Below are 11,800 nucleotides of genomic sequence, written 5' to 3'. Positions count from 1 at the left end.
CATTCTCAAGACACGTCTTTTCCCCGCTAATGGAGCCAATTGAACCAGTTACATCATTTAAAAGTACGTACAGTTTCCTCCGAGTGTGTGTTTCCTGGAACAAGGAGGCGCTTTTAATATGTTGTACTCTTAATGCATATGCCACTGTTCATATGCTGCGTAGTCGAGTGTTATGAGGGTTCTCCGAGGGGAGACAATCCCTGCTCCGTGTAAATGTCAAGAAAAATTCCTTCATCTGCCAGAATAACGTTAACCTTCTCCATTTTGTTCCACTGAACCCACCTCTTGGGCAAATGTGTTACAAAGACGCGCGCCCGTCTCCTCAGCCTGCTCCTGGTTCTTGCTGTACGCCTTTCATTACGTGAACGGGGAGTGAATGCGGTTTCGCCGGTTGACCTTTTTTTCCGGTGGACTGAGAAAAAGCATACATTTTAATGACGGGACCTTTACTTTTGAACAACAGCGAGGAGGGAGGAAAATAAATTGCTGTTCAAAAGGAGATAATACTCTTGGCATTGTGGGATTGCCGGGGATTGGGCAGCTGTGTGGCGACGACCCCTTCGCCGAGACCAACCCGTATAAATTAAGATATAAATAGCCTCATCTAGAGTAGTATTACCAGGGGTGTGCTTGAGTGCTGCAGCACATACTTAATATATGCATGTAGGTGTGTGTTTGTGTGTGTGTGCACCCTCATGAGGGAGTACGGGAAAAAAAAAAAAAGAGCATGCATATGTCCATAGTACATTCTGGTGGCATGACAATAGTGTGTGTGTGTGTGTGTGTGTGTGTGTGTGTGTGTGTGTGTGTGTGTGTGTGTGTGTGTGTGTGTGTGTGTGTGTGTGTGTGTGTGTGTGTGTGTGTGGGGGGGCACATGAGCACACACATACTGGTGACAGAGTACTGGGGAAACCTAAATCCCGCTCAAGTGTAAGGCAAACAGTGGTGGCGGTGTGTGGTTATTGTATTTTCTTTGCTTGGATCCCAGTAAACACCCCCAGGCCTGCGCTGCCTGCCTGACTGACTGACTGTCACCGTGGCCATGCTGCCATCAGCGGCCAGCTTCCACGCTGCAGCCAGAGCCCTGGCGCAGGCCCCACAAGGAAATTAAAAGGGGATTAAGGCTGGCTGACACTTTGTGGCCGATTACTCATTTATTTTTTTTGTGTGTGTGAGAAGCGTAGGGTGGTGGAGCGGGGTGGCGTCTTGGCTGGGGGAGTTGGGTTGGGCCTGGGGGCGGATACTTAAGTCCAACGTGCGGAAGTGTCAGAAATCCATAAGCATTTTACAAATACTCCAGCATCCTTACAAGGATAGGAGGGCTGCTTGTTGTTAGTAAGAATTTTATACCGGAGGTTTTGTTAACATCTGGAGAAATATAACAAGTTTCACCAAAACCGCAAAAGAAGTTCTTAAACAATAAATGTCCAAACACAAGCAGCCAAACTTTCACTAGATAAAATTGGACAAATTTAAGTAAATCAGGAACTTTGTGTTCAAAGAATAAGTTAACATGATTGCAACTGCTGGCCAGCCCTTCGACGCCAGCAGTCTGTACTTGATAGTTCCTAATACTCTAATACTATGAACACATTTCAGTCAGTATGAAAGAAGTACTGAGGTTGGATATCAGCCCTTTTCCTTACAAGTGAGGGAAGAGGAATTCAAATTCTTCAAATCCTTTAATTAAGTGAGAGTAGCTATACTGAAGGGTGGTTGCAAGTAAAAGTACTAAATCGCTTTTGGACCATTTAAAAAATGCATTGTGATCAAAACTAAAACAAACCTGCTTTCCTGAAAAATACTAATTGTATTTAAAAAAAAAGAGGTTTTCCCTTGACAACTCAGTTTTATGAGCTCATCTCCTATTAATTGTAAAATTTGAATCTGCAAATATTGCCGGACTACAGCTGTAAGATAAATGCAATACTATACAACATATTTCCCTATAAAATAAAGTGAGGTATAAAGGTACCAAAGCAGTGCTAAAGTAAAACCTCATTCCCACCTCTGATCATATACCATCTCATCCTTGTGAAATTTGGATTTGCCCTTCATTTGACCTCGGTGGTGCGTGATCCTGGCATTAAGTATGCTTAGCAGCAAGTCCTCTTTGATTGTGATGCGCGTCAGGCAGCTCAGGTCTACCGCCTCTTTGTGTTCGAGCTCAATATCATCGCTGCAGGGAAAACAAACTGTACAGATGCCAGTGTTTGGTCTGCTAATTAGCAGTTTGTATTAGTAATTAATAGGCATTACCAGTCAACCGGGCAACCAGGCTACAGCCTGTGAAGGAGATCCAGGCGGCGTGCTCCCCCCACAGCGCTGCACTGGAGTCGCTCTCAAGACGGGACGAGGCAGAGACAGTGTGTCCTATCAGACTGCAAGCACTAGTTTGATGAGGGGTAATACAGCATAAAAGGTCTGGAAGTCGGGGCTGGGCGGTGACTCTCAATATTTTTGAGGGGAACGAAGCACCAGGTATCAAAAAACCATCAAGCAACAGTTCTTAGTCTTTATTACTTATTCTTCAAACAGACATTTCATGATACATTTTTCTTATTTCAGCTTGTGTTTTATGTAGGTAAAGTTTTTGTATGTTGTCATTGTGTTACTTGTTTAAATGAGAGGGAGGCTATAGAATAATAAATTCTTTAAACCAAGGTTTTGAAAAAAAGGTAATATTACCTTGTAATATCAGTACTAAAACTAACGTACTTCATTGGCAGCGGTATTAAACAAATTCTGGAATCAGATAAAAATAAAAAACTCAACACACCCTTAAGGTCATACATGCTTTTCACTCTTTCCAGCCTTGCTTCTGGTATGAAAAGGCATTTCTACAGTGTAAAACAACCTGACAAGCTTTAAAAATCTGTGCAGTAACGTGTCCACCACTGGTTCGGGTGGATGATGAGCTGAGGCGTTGTGGGCGCGAGGTGAGGCGAGGTGTGGTGGAGTGGCAGAGTTATCAATTATCCAGAGCGCAGTGGCACTCTGGCTTCCTCCAGATCTGGTGTTAAATTAAGTTGTCAGCGCTGTCTCTCCGATTTCCCCCATCACACGGGCAGACGGTGATAGCGCATGACGGCCGCTCGCCGGCGCCCCTCGCCGGCTGCCGCCCCGCATCTCGCCTGCAATTCATCAGCTTCTGAGCACACTGGCCCAGCCTCGGTTCACGCCAGCGCACGCCGCGCTGCACTGGAGCCAGCCAGCCAGCCAAGCGCAGTGGCAGAGGAAAAAAAAAGGATGGGATCACCTTCCAAAAACGCACCGTAGAGGACAAGGTGCAGTGGACTTTTGCCCCCATGTCTGGGGCAGGAGTGGACTTGGTGTGTGTTTGAACTTAGGGGGGGCGTTTGTGTGGGTGTGTTTGTTGTGTTTGTGCAAAAAGAGAAGAAAAACAAGAGTGTGGCGGGGCAAAGTGTTGAAAACAGTGGAAGGGCATCGTCTTGGGAAGAGCACAGTGCACAATAGAGCCTCTGGCCCTGCTGTCCTGCTGGGGCGAGGCCTCAGGTGAGGGCAGAGAATATGGGACACAAAGCAGGGAGGCTTGGCACATGGGCACCAGCCACCAGCTCCCTCCCAGCACACTGCCGAGTTGAAGGGCAATGGAACGTTCAGTCGCTAACGGGGGAAAGAGAGGCAGCGAGGGGAGGAGACGGAAAAAGCACGACCAGGTGACAGCAATAATGGATAACTGTAAAGCAGCGGGGCGCTAAGCTCTCAGTGCTTAAGTATTTATTTGTGATGAATAGTAATGACGGCACACTTACAAAGCACTTGTTTAATATGGAGAGAGGGCTCAAGAGGGCCGAGAGTCGTTGCTGCGCTCCTTTAACAGGGCCGACGTGCTCGGAGGCGACGGCGGGGGAGATGCCAAACCCTTTCCAGCCCTCCACCTCCCATCTGCATTCAAAAACACTTGCTGTCCCTTAACACTGTCCCTGCTTCGCCGCTGAATAAAACATTCAAAAAGACCATTCTGAGATATTAACCTACTTATTGAAAGAAAAAGTCAGTGATTTATGCCGATTTGGTTGGCTTTCAGTGCTGCCCAGCTGTCACCGTCGAGTCTGTAACCTAAATTATCCAGCGATACTCTTTCACTCCAGTTAAGGGAATAAGCACTCCTTTAAACACTTCAAAAGGCCTTACTGCGCTAAACCGGAGTTGTTTTATTTTTTCTCCACACTTCTTAAGTTCAGTAATTATTCAATCTGGGTGATAATGAGCGCATAGTTGACCTTGCAGATAAAGAAGATTTCCTTTTATGTTTACGCTTCATGTTTTCCAGGCTAATTTAAGAAAACAGTGCTTAATCTTTCACCAAAAGCAGCAAAACACAGGGCCCTCGCGTCCTCAGCGGCGCAGTGGGACGACCCCTCCGTTAATAAGCGGCATCCAGGCCCCGGCGCATAACTGGCAACGGGCTCGGCAGCCATGGATCAAACAGTCGTAACCTCCTGTTCCAAAGATAAGCTGCAATCAGATCTGTGGGGGATCTTTAACCAGGGAGGAGAGCATGTTTGTGTGAAAAAGAGGCAGAACAGACGGGGGAAGTAAGCATGAAAAAGAATGCGAGGGTGGGAGGAGTGTGTGTGTGTGTGTGTGTATATATATATGTGTGTGTGTGTGTGTGTGTGTGTGATTCATAGGGATGAGGGGCAGCCCGCTCATCAGTGACGTGCCTGAACGGAACCCAGAGGGGGGCCCGGACTGAGCCCCTGCGCTTAATTGGGCACTCAAATGTTACCAGGTCCCTTCCCAAACGACTTGGAGGTGACACATGGACGAGTGGGGGAGTGGAGGGGAGCTTGTGGAGAGAGGAAATGGAGCAGAGGGTTTAGCACCTCCTGTGGCCAAGTTTTTTCTCTCCTCTGGGTTTTTTTTTCTTTTTTTTTTGGTCGGGACGGCGGTCGGCGTGAGTGATGGTGCATTTGGCCTCTCGCTGTGCCGAGGATGACGGGGCAAAAAATGAACCCCTCAGTGATGGAGACAGATGGAAACGAGGCTCGTTTAAGTTTGGCCTTTTGGTTGTAGAGCAGAACAAGTTGATCTGTTGCAATTGAGGTGCAAAACACATCACCTCTTAAAAAAATCTCATCCCTGAACTGAAAAGCAAATCTGCACATTGAGAACGAGATGGGAGTAAATTAAATTGAACACTCGCACTAGATTATTTGATCACACGAAAAAGGAACAAAGTGCAGTTTTTTTTGTTTAAACAGACAAGGACTTCAAATGTGCACCAGGGCAAGATGGGAGCAAATTCATAATTTTTTTCCAGTTCATCAAAGCCTCCACTGGCTAATCCCTTTCTTATATAAATAGCTCTTTTGGTGGAGGGAGTAGCTACCGCATAGAGCTCTAACCCTTCTGTCCCTGAAGCTACAGCCAGGATAAGCTGTGTGTTGGATTGGCTCATCGGGCTGCCTGGGGCCTGCTGCTGCGCTGGCCGCCAGTACAGATGGAGGGCAGGGCTGGGCAATGCCAGCTTGTCAGTCGGATTAAAACGACTCATTTATTCACTGAAGTATCGTGCAAAGCGACCGGGCCAAACCGGGGTGAGGCGAAAGGGGGAGAGGAGGGTCGAGCAGCGGCGAGATGGGGGCAGACTGGATGCGAGAGAGGGTCCTCGGCTCTGTGGCCCTCGGGCCCTCCCTCCCTCTTCGTCCCGCTTCCCTGCCTCTCTGCCTGTTACTTATATTTCCAGGGCTGCCAGAAGCCATTACCGCAGTGTACGGAAGGCAGCCGGCAGGGTGGCATCTCCTAGTGCCCGGGTGACAGATTGCCGCTCTGCATTGGCGGCGGAGTAGGCGAGGGGTGGAAAGTGATTGGCTCCGATGGTCAGGAAGTGGGCACCGTGGGCTGTGGGAGGAGGAGGAGGAGGACGAGGGCAGAGAGTCAGGGAGAGGATGACAAGACCTGGCTGCGTGACCTTTCGGTATCGTGCAAGTTACTTAAAGGGGCACAGGCCCTGCTTTTAAGGGCATGCTTGGCAGTGGTGGCCGCCGTCGTGGTTGCAGGCCGAACACGGATGCCAGGGCAAGGAGAGGTGGCCTCGATACCGGCTTCTCTGGTCGTGTCCAGGACCCCGCTGTCCCCTGCAAAACCTCAGTGAGGATAAGTAGAGGACGACTGGCAGCGTCTGCAGATTCAGATACTGGGGACGGACTCACCTCTGCAACTCCAGAGCCGCTGCCAGCATCAATCTTAGAGTCTTCAAAGTCATGGAGAGTTTGGGGGAAATATGTCAGACTTTGACCCAAAAACAGGAGACAAAATCCTTTTTAGCCTATAGCCTGTAGCCTATAGCGGCGTCTGTTAATTGTATTTTACAGAGGCTGCTATCGCAAATATGAGCCCAAAATTATTTTGACATGTTTTTAAATAGTTTTGAACAAAACAGCTCAGGGCCTTCTTTTTCAAAATGGCACACACTCAGGTCACTGACAGGCCAGAGCTGTGTGTTTGTGTGTGTGTGTGTGTGTGTCAAGGGGGGGGTGAGGCTTGGAAGGGTTTTATCGGGTCTAATTACTCCCGATAGCTGTAATTTACAGGTTGACAGCAGGGAGAAATCGGCAAGATTCACACTTCTGCGGGTCAGCATCTGTCGCCATTACGGCGCGGCGCACACCGCCGGCCGGTCGGCGAGCAGGAGGAAACAGTAAACAACAAACGGCGTGTGACAGATTAGCAGCGCGGGCTAAAGGACCTTCCACTGACACATCATTTCTCTCGCTCCGCGAGTTTGTTTCGCGGCAGCTGTCACCAATAAAATGGAAAAGCAGGAGACGGGGAGGGGAGGTGGCGGCAGCGGAGGTGGCTTTTGTTCCCGATCCAGAGAGGTGGGTGGTGGAAGGAGAAGGAGGAGGAGGATGAAGACAGGATGGAGGAGGATGGAGGAGGAGGAGGAGGAGGAGGAGAGAGCTGAAATAAATGGATATGGGAGGGAGGGTTAGTGAGAGTGACCTGTTTTAAAAGTCTGGCCTCACTTTTTAACACAGTATTAGGAGGAAAACCAGGGCAGGCCAACGTCAAACTGTGTTTTTTCTCCACTGACTGTAATTAGCCTCGCTATTTCTCCTTTTTTTTTTTTTAGGTCTGGAGTACAAATTGCCGGTGTCACCCTGAAGTGGTAATTTTAGTTCCGTTTGCATCAGCCTGTGTGGCACAGTCAGCACGGAGCACACGGAGTTATTCTAGAGGGTAAGCATTATCACAGTGCATACACTATGTGAACACATTTGTTTTAATACTGCAGCACTGCAGACCGCTCCGACACACTCTCCCCTCTCCCCTCCCCTCCCATGTGGCTCTCCTTCTCCTGGTCCCACGCAGCTCGGGGAGGAGCCAGGTCAGTCCGGTGCCAGAGAGGGCCGGTGGGCTACACCGCTCTCCCTCCCGTCCACCTCATTGCCTACACGCAGCCTATCTGGCCAGCTCCCGAACCCGGGGCTAACACCGCGTACTTCCTGGCAAACCGGTTCCTCCTTGACCTCCAACTTAGAGGACGTTCTCCTCGAGTTGTTGGCTCGTTAAGCCGAACTGTTTTTTGTCGACCAGCTACACGGAAACACGTGCGAGTCCATCTCGGAGCAGTTACTGCTAATAGAGCGGGAAGTCTGACTGAAAATGGTAGAGTTACTAGATGCTGTGTCCAGATAACAGTGGCACGCTGTACAGTACCATGCAGTTTGCATTTTTTTTCATTGCATTTCAGTTTCAACACCAGATGAATGTGTCGCACACTGTCAGTCTGTTCAGGCTGTTCTCATACAGCTTTCATTGCTATACCTATGAAAATGTAAATGGTGTAATTCATAAGTTTCCCACAAAATCAATTCGTATGTCATCCATGTCATAAAAACCCACACAGGGTGGGTGGGTCCGACAGAAAAAGACACTTTCACTCAGAAGGCTGCTGTTCGTTGCCAACGTGAAACGAGAAGTCAACCTTGATTTATCTGTCACTTAACTTCCCTACTCAAATAATGCCACTTCGGTAATTATTTTAACTCAAAGTTGTTTTGTTGTCTAAACACATCTAACATGTTTTCTGTGAAGACGGAAGTTAAACTTGAAAAGACTGCATGTAGCGAGCGGAAATTCACAGGTGTCGCTGGACTTTCGTAGGAAAACTAACAAAGAATGAAGAGAAACTTTTCCGTAAGAGATCATTTAACAGCTCTATAAGGATATGTTGGTGGTTACATGAGCGAATATTACACAGTATACCCAAGTTTGCCTTGTGTAGCTACTGAGAGGAAGACCATTTCTGTTCTATCATTACTAGCAAAATGAATTGTGTTTACATTCTTTCTCGCTGTCGTAGAGATCAATGGATTATAGTGAGCAGCAGGTTTGCAGTGGAAATTGCACACACAAAATACTATATGTTCAGTTACTATGGAGCCATTCGTCAATAAGCTTGATGTTGTCTTCACTATAAACAGTATCTATTAGCAAACTGCTGGCAAGATCTTTGTAGACTCATTTAGACTGAAGACATGAACAATATCACATTATTCTACTCCCAATTCTTGTGTTTTTAAAACTCATTTTTCCCCACTATTTCCTTGTGAATGTTTTTGGCATGTAAACATGCAACAAACACTGCTCTCAACTGCATTATTGTCCAACCGCTATGTACATTTCAAGTGTCTGCAAGCTGTTTTCCATACTGTATAAATACAGAAACCAAAAGCAGGAAACTAGGAAATCAATTTATACCTTAAAAAGGAGATTTGGTAAATAGTCGGCGAAATGGTTTTCAAATGTATTGTTATTGGAATACAACACCCAAAAAACAATGTCATGGTCCTTTAGGGGCAGATGGAAGCCTCTGGTGCAGATGTGTCTCCATCTCCATCAGCGGGCACATCCATAACGTTTGGTGGTCGTGGGGTGATCACGTAGATCTGGCCCTGTCCTGTTTCATTTCTAACGGGAGACTGCCCGGTGACTCAACGTGCCAACCTCCCGAGCCCCCCAGTTCTTCTCACAAGTGCCATATGGGCAGCCCAGCCCCATTTCCATTAGCGGGGGCCTGAGCAGAGGCAGGAGCAGGCCTGGACCCCCAGCACTCCTGGCCTTCCCCTGGCACTGCCACAGGGCATGTCCTGTCCACTGCCAGCTGCCCACACTAGGTCGGAGGACAAAACAGCCTTTGCCTACCTGAGTCTGGCAGCAACCAGCTGCTGGTTACGGTGAAGCGAGATGCATCAATGGGGAGAAAACCCACAAAAGGGGGGGCTTGTTGCAAGGCCGCTTCACACCATCTCACCACCGCCTTTAAACATCTGTAGTGTAAGACCCTGGTATTGCATATACTCACAACAAACAGAAGTAGTTTCTGTAACATGGACCAACCTGTAACCACTTATCACAGTCATGAAAGACATTGTGTAGAAGTAATGCTAAAATGTCCAGAGTAACCAACCTGTAATGTTTGCTACAACAAAATTATGCTGGTGATACAAATATGATTTGTTTGCGAGCATGTCGCTGCATTGTGCGCTCCTTGTGTGGTCATGTGTGTTTCAGACTTAATACTAAAGCGAGCACTGCATGTCCAAATGAGCATATAACTTATTGGATGGGCTCTTTGAAGGCATACTTGAAATTTCCAACTTATACACATGTGCCAAAACTTGTCTAAGAGCCTCCTGGAGCAGGAAAATCAGACAACTGATATTCAAATTCTACAACTCTGCTACAACAGCATTTCATTGAATTTATTTTTTAATTACCTTTGAACAAGGTTGTGCTCTCTGTAGATCGATGAGTGACAGTTGAGGGTTGGACAATGGTTCATTGCAGATGACCCTGTCAGTTTAAAAACAACAAGGCGATGAGGCTAACTGCATATATGAATAGTTCCAAATCATAATCAGTCTGATGTGGAGACCTACTGCAGTACAAACCCTTTGACGCTGCATTTTCTTTCCAGTAACACACAGTAGAACTAAAAAACAACATACGTACACAGTAGAGAATTTCTATGAGAATCATGCATCAATCCCATCTATATATTCCAACAAACTGGAACATTAAAAGACCCCACACAGGCTTAAGCCCGAAAAACTATTTGACCTTGACCCCCAGCCTGCTTTTCCTTCTACGATTACCAGTCCCCCGTCTTTCACCTGGTGTATTTGTGAATAAGGTTAAAGTGTTGGTTGCACGGGCATGTAACGCGTGTGAGGGCACTCTCCCTAAAGACGTACAGGGGAAAGCGGGAGGAGGCCGGGTTGCAGACAGAGACATGCAGCACATCACATGGGAATGTCAGCTTGTGCCTCGGCAGCCTGTACCTGCCACAGGACCCGGGGCCTTTTTTAATTAATCATCACACAGGATGAATTATTCAGCCATTATCGCTGGGAACGAACAGAAAGCTGGTTTTCCTCGCGAGTTCCACCCAATCAGTTTGCATGTTCCACTTAATAACCTACAGATTAGGGCCTGGCCTCAGGTAAACACAGCCTCTAGCTAATAGGCAGTGGCAGGATTTTGTAAACTAAACAAATAGTCCCTTGATTCAGCAGTTCTAGAAAGTTATATACAAGAGTTAAGAGGGATAAATATTATCATGCAAAATGACCACAGGTGATCTACGGCTTGGCCAGTGCTCATTATTTTCCATTACTTTTTTTATATTTTTATGGGGAAAGAAAAATAGCTGGTTTTAAACTTAGTTATACAGAAAGACCTGCATAACAAAAACATATTTTCTTATTTATAATGTAAGTGATTTAATGGACATTTGTTTAACATGGATCCAAAGATTCAAAAATGTATGGCATCGTGTTAAACTCACTTTAGTAGGCTTCTTCCATGGAGTCCAATAAAAAAAAAGCTTGTCCACAGTTGGTAGAAGCTTGTGAAACGGTATGTGAGCAGCACCAACAAAGGACGCAGCGAGTGTTTGCAGCAGTGTTTGAAGAGTGACAACAATATTCTCTCCAAAACTGCATTTGACGCCAGCCGTTATTATGTGAAATCTACTGTAGTGTCACCCAGCAGCACCGACCACTTTGTTGCCTTTTTTTCACCCAACAAATCACCTCTAAACATTGCTCAGAATATACAGTGCAAGACAGTCTCTACTTATGAAATGTTAGTTTCAAGTTTCCCACTAAGCCAATATTACACATAATCAATTATTCACATGTGAAATGACGGTTATAGTCCTACAATAACTCTGAACAAGGAACCAGAAGTCATATTGAGCTAACAGGAAGGCCAGCAAAACTAGTTTAGGTCATAACACCAACAAACACATAAACTAAATTACTCATATTTCAATGCTTTCCAAATAACTGACATGAAAGTGTCATAATCCTTAATGCCAAACAACATTCACAAGAAAACAGCTTAGCTACCACAATTAAACAAATCATAATCAATAGATAAACAGCACACAGGTTTAAGCAGTAAAGTACAGGCCAGGTGTTACTAATAACATTAATGACAGTGAGCCAGCATGCACGATACAGCAGCTAAATGGAATGCAGCCCATCATTAATGTGAATTGTTAACACACCTGTGCTTTACCCACTGTGACATGTCAAAATGTCTTCCATAAAACGATGCTAATAACAGCAGAAACACTGACTCAATATACATGTTAGCGCGAGCAGCAATTACGCTTTTTCTTACATAGTTGAAGACAGACATCTACCAGGTGTCACAGTTGATGATGAATCCAGAGTTTTCATCAAAACAACAGGAAATTCCAGCTTCCAGTTTGAAGTGGCGTTTGGAAAAAAGTTGGCAAAACAGCTTACATAAA

The sequence above is a fragment of the Anoplopoma fimbria genome, chromosome 14 (genome assembly GCF_027596085.1).
Source record: "Anoplopoma fimbria isolate UVic2021 breed Golden Eagle Sablefish chromosome 14, Afim_UVic_2022, whole genome shotgun sequence".
Lineage (NCBI taxonomy): Eukaryota > Metazoa > Chordata > Actinopteri > Perciformes > Anoplopomatidae > Anoplopoma > Anoplopoma fimbria.
Note: the sequence above shows the minus strand (reverse complement) of the source record.